This window comes from Calidris pugnax, unplaced genomic scaffold (genome assembly GCF_001431845.1).
Source record: "Calidris pugnax isolate Ruff unplaced genomic scaffold, ASM143184v1 scaffold27, whole genome shotgun sequence".
Taxonomy (NCBI): domain Eukaryota; kingdom Metazoa; phylum Chordata; class Aves; order Charadriiformes; family Scolopacidae; genus Calidris; species Calidris pugnax.
In genome coordinates, this window is record NW_015090893.1 from 8,609,389 (window position 1) to 8,619,236 (window position 9,848).

Here is a 9,848-nt window from a genome sequence, read left to right on the forward strand (position 1 = left end):
CTGGGGCATTTTCTTCTAATTAGAAATGCCTGGTACAGATAAGTCAGGAAACTCTATGTGGGACTCAGCTAAGGCCCTTCAACTTTTATTTGTTTACTTGTTACTTTCATGTATTAAATTAATGATGAAGAGGAAACAAAGCTCCCATTTTTGAATCAACTCCCTCATTACAAAGGTTCTTGGGTCCTGGTGAGTGGTTTGAAAAGCCTCTGTTTTGAGATGCCTGGCTTGAACTGGGCACACACATCACTACGAGCACCAGCTTTCGCCCGGTCTCCCCTTCTCCAAATAGTTTCATGATGACAACTTGAACATTATGGCATGAAAGATGACTTGAAAATGTTAAACCTTTGACTTCTGGGAAGAGAAACTGTTATCTAAAGTAATCTCTGAGGAGTTACTTGGTTTGTACTGGGTCTTTAGTGTCAGTAAGGCCAACTTTTCTCTTTTGGACTTAGGATTTCCGTAGAGTAATGGGTCTGATTTTCCAAGGGCCAGCAGCACTGAAGGAAAATAGCTCAGAAATCGGGGAGGTGCCAAACAACAGCAAAACTTTAAACATCAGCCCTAAATTTCTGTTGGTCACCAAGGGACTGTTCTCTTGAAAATTGTTACCCCTTGAAGGTGCTGTTAGCCTGCAGAGTTAAAAGCAATATTTTAAGACAGCTTGAGCTATGACTAAATTTTCTTTTTATTTTAAAGAATGCAACCCACAGACTGCAAACAGAATAAGACAAGATGGGAAAAGGATGTCTCAAGACAGTTCTTTAAAAAGTTCTAGCTGGTGTCCTTCTTTACTTATTTCTTCTGACTCGAAGATTAAATGGAGAACACTACTAGAGATGTGACTGACTGACACTTATTAATCTTTGCCACATTATTAGAGGTTTCTCTGCTGTCTAGTTTTTCAGACAACACATAATCCATACCATCATCATAAAGGATTCATTTTCCAAGCTAGAGCAGCTGAAATTTCTGTCTGTGAATACAAATAGAAAGTACTGTCTGGGAGCTGAGCAGCACCTTGCAGCTAGACAGTTCCCTTTAAATTCTGCTTGAGGATAAGTTATTTAGTAAACATAACTTTGCCATTTAAATAAAGCTGGTTCAGTTACAATCAAATGTCAGTCTCAGCTGAAGGCCTCTGGTAAAATACTTTCTTAAAGTTATTGATATCTTTTGAGCCAGACTGATTTAATTTACAGTGTAATAAATTCTCTGAATTCTCTAGAGGTTTTTTTCCCAATTTATCGCAGCAAGAATGAAATCAGCGTCTGATCCTTTATATTTCATTTTAGTAAACAAGTCAGAAAAAAAGGTCCACTGAAAACTAAATGTTGATGCATTTCACTTTGTGTCATTAGTGAGGTGAAATTACTTTGTTAGACTGTCCATGGACAATGAAACCAAACACCTCACACAGATCAAAGTCTACCAAGAAACAGGCTTTATATATTGCTATCACAATTAGGTTTATCATTTTAGGGTAGAGCTTGATGAATAGCTAATAGGAGAACACAGGAAAATTCAGATAATATTTACACTGCAGTAAAGCAACAAAAGTTTGAATGCTATAATGGGAATTCGAGATTGGTTATGGAGATATGATTCTGCACCACAGATTGCTGTCATATTCCAATCAGATCAACCACTAGGAATCAAGCTAATACACTGGATACAAACAGCAGATAAGTCAATCATCACTAGACAGAGAAATTATGAAAACACTCTGTACTCAAACATATGTTGCTTCAAAATTAAATCATGGCTTCTGCTGCTAAACAAACATATGACAGAAGAAAATGTCCAAGACCAGAATATTAACAAAATAGATGCTTGGAAGATCAAGACTTGCCAAAAATCACAGCTCTCCTCTGAAGGTGAAATAGCCACACATAAAGTAGTATGAAATTGTAGTGGAAAATAATGTTATGAGTCCAAAACTGTACTTGGCTTACCAGACAGTGATAGTCTTCTCCCGCTGTGCTGCTGTGCCTCTGAACCCCACTGGAAACTAAATAACAGAGCAAAAAAAAAAAAGAAGTATTTGAAAAATAATGGCTATGATACAAATATAGATGCTGTTACTTAGATGATCTGCTCAAAATAAGTAAAGGTCGGCAAGAAAAACTGCACGATGAATGTATCTAACTGCATTAGAATCCTTCAGGACAGCACTAGCATAAATGGTAAGATTAACTATTAACTATTAATATAAAGCGTGCAATAATAAGAAATTAAGAATCAAATTTAAAACCGTAAAATGTGGCAAAAGGAACTGAAAACTCTGCATTCCAGATAATAGCTAGGTTTTTATGCACACATTTATAAAGTTACTTTGAAATGTTTATTTTCTGCAGCAATATGGCAGCACGCTTATCTATGCACTGTTCTGGTTTGACTCTTAGAAATAGGAAGCACTTTGTAAGTACCAAAATAAATTACCCACTTTGCACTTAACCACTGTTCAGCCCACAGTTTACAGAATATTTAGACTCAGTGTAATCACTTGAGAAAAATGTTGCTAATGTTATTAGCTGCAAGAAATGCAATCAAGTAACTTAATGCTAAAAATTATTAAACGAATACTGCGCCTGCACTGTATTCCAAAACACAACTTGAGAGAGAATTTATTAAGGAGACAAATACAGAGGAGTACCCTGAACTGTGTAACACAAACACGGTCTTGATCCAGACTCCATTATTGTGAAGGAATTCTCTTTGATGACTGTAGTGGCTTTTGAATGAGGCTTGTATTGATTTTATACTAAATGTAAGAAAAGCGTTCCTCCCAGAATCTAAGAAGAAGCAGTCTAAATCTTTTCTTTTCAAAGAGTCAGTTTAACAAGAACAAATCACCTTTCCTTTTTTATAGAGCAATCTTGGATGGAAGCTTCAGGGCAAATTAAATCTAAATCCTTGAAAACTTTGGAACTGGTAAAAGAGCCAAGCAGGTGTTTACCGGAGAACCTGGTTCCACAAGCAATTCCATAGGAATAGCTTTGAGAAAACTGATAAAAACTGATTTTCAAATACTAGCTATATAGTTGAGGTTTATTTTATTCCATATTCTGCCATCTGCCTGCCCTAGGTGAATAGAAGTAATAATGTTTGTTTTGTAGGTGGTATTGAACAACAGCTCTAATCCAAACAGTTATTACTTCAATATATATCTCCTCTTTCCCACTTACTCACATAGATGCAGCACCACAAAAAAGACCACTGTAATTTTACAAGTAGCTTATTTTATTGAGGCACCTAAATATAACAGACTGTGTGTCTGAATATTTATGTGGAAATATATGAAACTTAAGGCTTCTGTTAGTGTTAATAGAGCTTTTATGCATATTTTTGCCATTTACAGCAATGTGACCACTAGGCTTAAAGGTCTATATCTTTAAAACTGTAGACAACTGTCAAGAATTTTTTATTCTATAGAAAAATGCTGGATGCTCAGTTTGTTAACAACTACAGTAACCTTTGCCAAATATGTATTCGAAGTTGCTTGCATTTTTAAGTTGAAAATGTGACTCCACCCTGATGCAATGGTCAAACAAGACCATCTTTTAGTGGTTAGAAATCACTCTCTTCTTGCTGATTATTTATGGTGCATCATTATTGTGAATGAACAATCTAAACCTGCTGAGAAAATATTTGCAGGTGTAAAGACACATTTTTTCATTCACTGTTTCAGTGTAGTGCTTTGGGGAAGATATCTTCCTTCCCTGGGGAGCAGGGGATGTCTTCAAAAGCTGTAAATACTTGACAAACAATGTGGGAAAGATGCTCTCGTGTTAAAGCCAATCTGGGAGAAGAGTTCCCTGATTAAGATGCAGATCTGATGTGCAGTGAAATCTGTTCCTTGTCACATTTTCAGCTTGTAAGGCTCACGCTGCTGTAATTGAAAGCTTAATAATGTTTGAGCCGTGGTGGCATATTTATGTATTGCTTAGAAGTGTCCTGAGAAGTAAGTTTATAAAAACACATAGAAATAGCGGCTTTTCTTGATCAGTTATTAGAAGAAGGTGTTCTGTATGTGAATATGCACAGTTATGTAATTCTTGAAGCCTTCCTCAGTGGCCAGATGTCTCCTGTTTTCTACCTTTTTAAATTTAGGACACCTGCTGTGAACGTCTCTTTTTCTCTTTTTACAACAGCAAGAAATGTAGACAAAGAATACTTACCTGTATTACTTTCAAGGGCTAGGGTAATAGAACTTGCCATAGAAATTGCCTGCCATGTGGATAATTAATTACATTAGTTACCTACAATCACTCTGATTTGTTTGTTGTTCTTGACATCTGTAATGAGCACATACACTGACAGCTCTGAGAATTTCCACCGAGAGACCCATCACACAATCTGTTTAGTCCAAGGGCTGTGCTGCCGGAAGTTCCAGTCGTGTTAGGGATGATAAAAACTGACTGACATTATGCAAGACTTGGCCTCTTGCTGCTCTGTTGCCTCAGCCTACGATAGACGTGTGGATATGTATTGTCATCCAAAGGCTTCCCATGAGGCTGTGCTGCCTGACAGACATCATAATGAGGAAGACTGGTTTTTAGGTATTTGTAAAACAAAGTCTGCAGAAGTTCCTCCTGAAAAGTCAACACTGGGGGAAGGAGACCTTCTTTTTCTTCTTGGAGTGCTTCTGTGACTCTACACACAAGAGGACTTGATCAGAAACCCACTGACTGCCACTTGGTGCTGGCTTTGTAGACACATAGGAATGGTACACAGCGCCTGTGCTGAGAGCAGCTGGTGGCTCAGCTCCTGCCTCCACTGGGGTCCCAGGAGGGAGCTCACCCCTCTTTGCCCAAAGCGGTGCTTGGCTACATGAGAAGAGGGAAAATCACGGAATCACAGAATTGTCAGAGTTGGAAAGGACCTCTAGAGATCATCTAGTCCAACTCCCCTGCTAAAGCAGGGTTGCCTAGAGCACATCACTCAGGACGGCATCAAGGTGGGTCTCCAGAGAAGAAAATCTCCAGAGAAGGGGACTCCACGGCCTCCCTGGGCAGCCTGTTCCAGGGCTCTGGCATCCTCACCAGAAAGAAGTTTTTCCTCATATTTGAATGGAACTTCCTATGTTCCAGCTTGTGCCCGTTGCCCCTCGTCCTATTGCTGGAAACCACTGAAAAGAGTCCAGCTCCATCATCCTTCAACCCACCCTTTAGACACTTGTAAACATAGATAAGGTCTCCCCTCAGCCTTCTCTTCTCCAGGCTAAAGACCCCCAGCTCTTTGAGCCTTTCCTCATAAGGGAGATGCTCCAATCCCTTAATCATCTGAGTTGCCCTACGTTGGACTCTCTCCAATAGTTCCCAAAGGTTAGTGAGGGTGGAATCTCTGCTTCCCTTCAATCACAAAGCCATGCACATCATTCAGTTTTATATTTTTCCAACGATTTCTGGCTATCACACACCAGAAATAGTTACAATAGTTTTCTCCATTCCCTAGTTCTGTTCTCACACAAAGACCAGTCGTATCATCCAACATCTAGTCCCAATGTGGTCATGCTTTCTGTGTTCAGAAGAAACATATCATCTTAAAATGATATGAAAGACAGGAGACAGCTGTTCTGAACTGACCTAAAGACAGTGCAAACTTCCCACACACATCTTTTGATGTTGCAAACTCCTCCTCCCATTTCTCTCCCATCCATACCCCACAACATCCTCATGTGAGTACAGTGTGTATCGGCTGAATCTAAGTGCACATCTTCACCTATCAAGAGCAAGAGACGAAAGAATTGTCAATAATATGAAGGGCAGTTGGGACCCAGCCTAGATGATGTCTTGAAGAATGCCAAGTTCTTTTTCAGCCAACCTCAGCCAAAGATGTGGCTCAGCTGCCCAGTGTATTCCAGTGGATTCTCCTCTCTTTCCTGGGAGTCAATGCTACACTTCACTGTTTTTTAATGAAAAAGCTCTCCAAAGAGAAGCATTTAAAAACAGCAGTCCTCCCAAAACACCTAGATAGAGTACTAGAACCGTGAGGGAGAAATAATGAGTTTTTTCACAACAGGAAATTTGAATGATCTTCATTAGAATTTATGTCCTCATGTCTCACGGGTCCTTTTGAAAATTATTTCCACTTAAAGTGAAATTAATGTCCCGTAACTAACCATCGTGATGGGTAATACATCTCATCTAAGTTAGATAACCTTTCTATGATGCAATGAATTGTCCCCTTGAAAAATATTATCTTAAAGGAGATGCTAAGCTAAAATGTAGTGAAATTAATCTTGAAGTAATGTGCCCATGGCCACACTTTATCCAAGCAGGGAATAGAAGTCTGATTTTTTGGGGTTCTGATATGTACCATTCTAGGCATTATGTTCCCTGGCTCAAAAATAAGTGTGTACTTATTACTTAGTTACGGGATGTTTTCTCTCCTTAACCTTAAGTTCGTTATGTGTTCATGCTGCTTTATTTCATATTATTAATTTTCTAGATTTCATTTGGAATGAACGTAATCTAAATCTTGAAATAAAACATTGAACTAAGTTCTATTTGAAAGATATCACAATCAGAGTATGCAGATTTCTTAGTTAAAAATATTTTTTCATGTACATGTGAGTGGATGGGCAAGGAGTACCTAATGCATTTCTTAGATCTTTCCTTGGACCACTGATGTTTCTTAGCCCTGCAGGAAACTCTGTAATGGGTTAGGTCTTTTTACATTTGAAACCCCAGGAGCTCTACATCTTGACTGTATTACGTTACCATTGACCTTCTGCAGAATTAAATCCTTCAGTAATCTTTTTTTAATGCTGTATAAATCTCAGAGTATGTACACATATGTATTTGTGTTTGTGGATGTAATACTGCCCTTCCTAGCACATCATTAATGTTCCTGGCACCGACAGTAGTTGGCAAGCTTCATCCCAGAGTATGCTACCAATGAGCATCTTTTCTGAGAGAGCTTATTCCTTGTAGACTTCTTGCAGTCTTTTTTGGAAGACTTGGACTTTCTGGGGATGAGCAGCTTTCACCGTAAACATGGGCAAATGCTTAAAACTAAGCACATGCAAACACCAATTTCAAGCCAGGGAATCAGTTTAATAACATACATTAAGCAATTTCATCGCAACTCTTGATTTTGGTTTTCTGATGGGCACAGGAACTTCTTTGCCAGGTGCACAAATAGGCAAGTTTCCCTTGAGATCCAGGTAAGCAAGTCAGGACTGACAGTACTTATGAGCAGGACAGAGAGAACAATTTGAACTGGGCCTGCAGCAGGTGGGGCACACAAGGATCTGAATATGCACATGAAGGCCTAGAGATGGGGAGACATTGTGAGAAGCTCATTATTCAGATCATTTGCTTTTGTGAATCTGAAAGTTAATTATAATATTCAATTCTTGACTAACAAGGAAGAGTGAATGCTTCAACATATGGTGCCAGATGTTATTGCAGAAAAAAAAAAAAGAGGTACTGAGCTGAAGCTTTCTGCTATTTCTCCAGATATATTATTCTTTTCTTCTGAACATTTAATTAATTTAGACAATAATAATTTTCTTTTTTTTTTTAAGAAAGCATCCTTTGAAGAGACTCCCTGCCCAAGATAAGGCTGTCAATCTTCTCTGGAGGAGGAGGAAAATGTTCTGATCTGGATTTATGAACTGCATGGTTCCACAGCTGGAAATTATGAAATGTAGGAAAGAAGTGACTTCTTATCACTTAGTTTCTTGGAATAAGTCCAAAGGAGATATTTGCTCAAAGCTAAAACTCCTTTTTCATTCAATTTTTCCAACAAATTTGGCAACAGCAACTTTTGACTTGAACAGATGCAAAGCATGATTTTTTTTCCCCCAAAATAGCTAAAGTTTTGTTACATCTCTTAATGAATAATAAAAAATGTGCATGGTAAAGCCTAGACTTTATTTTGCAATGAGTTCTGTTCTCTTTGTCTAAAGTTTTTATAGCATCCCCTCTGATTATCTTAGTCCTTCCAGAGTGAAGTGTATATTGAGATCCTTAACAAGCTTAGAGACGCCATCACTCCTTCCCTTAACAGAGCAGGCTACATTGTAGACATAACTTTATACTAGAATTGAAGGAAAATCAAGACAAATGCTCGCAACTCAAGGGGCTTTCTGCATTACACATATAAAAACGTAGTTCTGTGCCTCAGTTCTTCATAGTCCACATGCTGGAGGAGCACTGGCAGAGCATATGTCTCATGACCTAGTCAGCCTCACTTGGAAACAGGTTTTTCTTCTCCTACTTAGAAAAACTGTTGTTTCAGCTGTTTTTCTGTTCCTCTGGGGAACAGATCTGGGGAGACTAGGTTTTAACTGGTTGTGCTACCCAGGATTCACTGCCTGTTTGTTGCCCTGGCCATTGGCAGATACTGCAGGTTTACATTTGGTCCAGTTGCCCCTGAGCAGTTCCTGTCTAAAGGAGGGAATGAGGAAAGAAAGAGGAATGATGTAGATGGAAGTTGAAGCCAGCCTGGGGAACAAAGGACTAGCAGCAACATCAGTCCTGTTTCTAGGGAGTTTCTTAGAGGACAGCGTGGGCATGATGCTATCCTTTGGCTCCCAGCTAATCACGCTAAGTCACCTTTGAAGGTCTTTTTGTTCCAGAGGAATTCTTTCTGGTCCAAAGAAAATTCCTTGGTATCTGTGGAAGGTTGAGATCAGATGGAGGCCGAGATCCTTGTTACGACAAAATTTCTTGTGGTAGTGTTGACTGTATCTGTTGCCCAGCTAAACAAGTTGCCAAGCTCTTCTTGAAACAAAAAGAAGAGTCTAAAGGAACTAAATGTGTTATCCCATCAACAGCATCTCATTATTTCACAGTTGGATGTGACTCCTCTGGAAATTCCTCAAGTTTCAAGCCTGTTGCTATAACGACTATGTAACCTTGCCAATGAAACTGATGAAAATTTCTAATCAGTACTTCTTTAAGTCCACCCCACTTTACATAATTCCTCCATCTTCATTCTGTGCTTCCTTCAAAAGATACTTTATATAACATGTTCAGAGGTTAAAAATTATTTCCTTCTCCCCTCCACTTATTTTAGGGAAATTGAAGTCAACCTCAGGAGAGATCAAACTCGTGGGTGACATTTAGCAGCCAAGAGCTTCTGGGAATCCAGAACAATGTGGTGCTTGACTTGCACACGTGTACTTGCACTATTTTATTTCCAGGGTGTTCGTGAACAGAAATCAGTCTTCAGTATTGTTATTTCATGCAGTAGCATTTGCACAAGTGAATTTGACAATGCCATCTTGCAGCTTTTTTCTGTATTGTTTGGATAATTGCATTGTCAAGAATTACTTATCATACATTTAGCACTTAATACCCATTTATTATGAGTTCATGTAACTGCTATTTAAAGAATAATACATGCTAACTCCTTTCTACGCCATTTGATGCCACTTTGATTCTGTAATTGCTGGTTTCCTAGGATATTATGCCACAAAACCTGAAGAAATAATTGGTTGTTTCATTCCAGACAATACGTTTTGGAGTTGCATAGAGTTTAACTGGCAGATTTGTAACAGTGCAACGGAGACATAAAGGGAATGAATGCTAACCACGGAATAAGATTGCACAATGTAGCTTGTGTAGCTACTGGTATTATGCGGCTACTGTTAACATTGTTCAAAGGAAAGGATTCTTTATGCAAATGTTGTAAGTTTTATGCCTTTGGGGGATGCTATCTGCAAGAGTATGTCAGTATTGCATGTCAGCACAGGGTGGAACAAGTACCAAGTGTGATGTGGAAAATAGGTGACTAAAAAACACAGCTCTTCCACTGCCCAGCTATAATTATTTTTTGTTTGTAGAGTATACACTGAAATCTGCAGAAATAACTGCTAGGTTTGGGGGGGG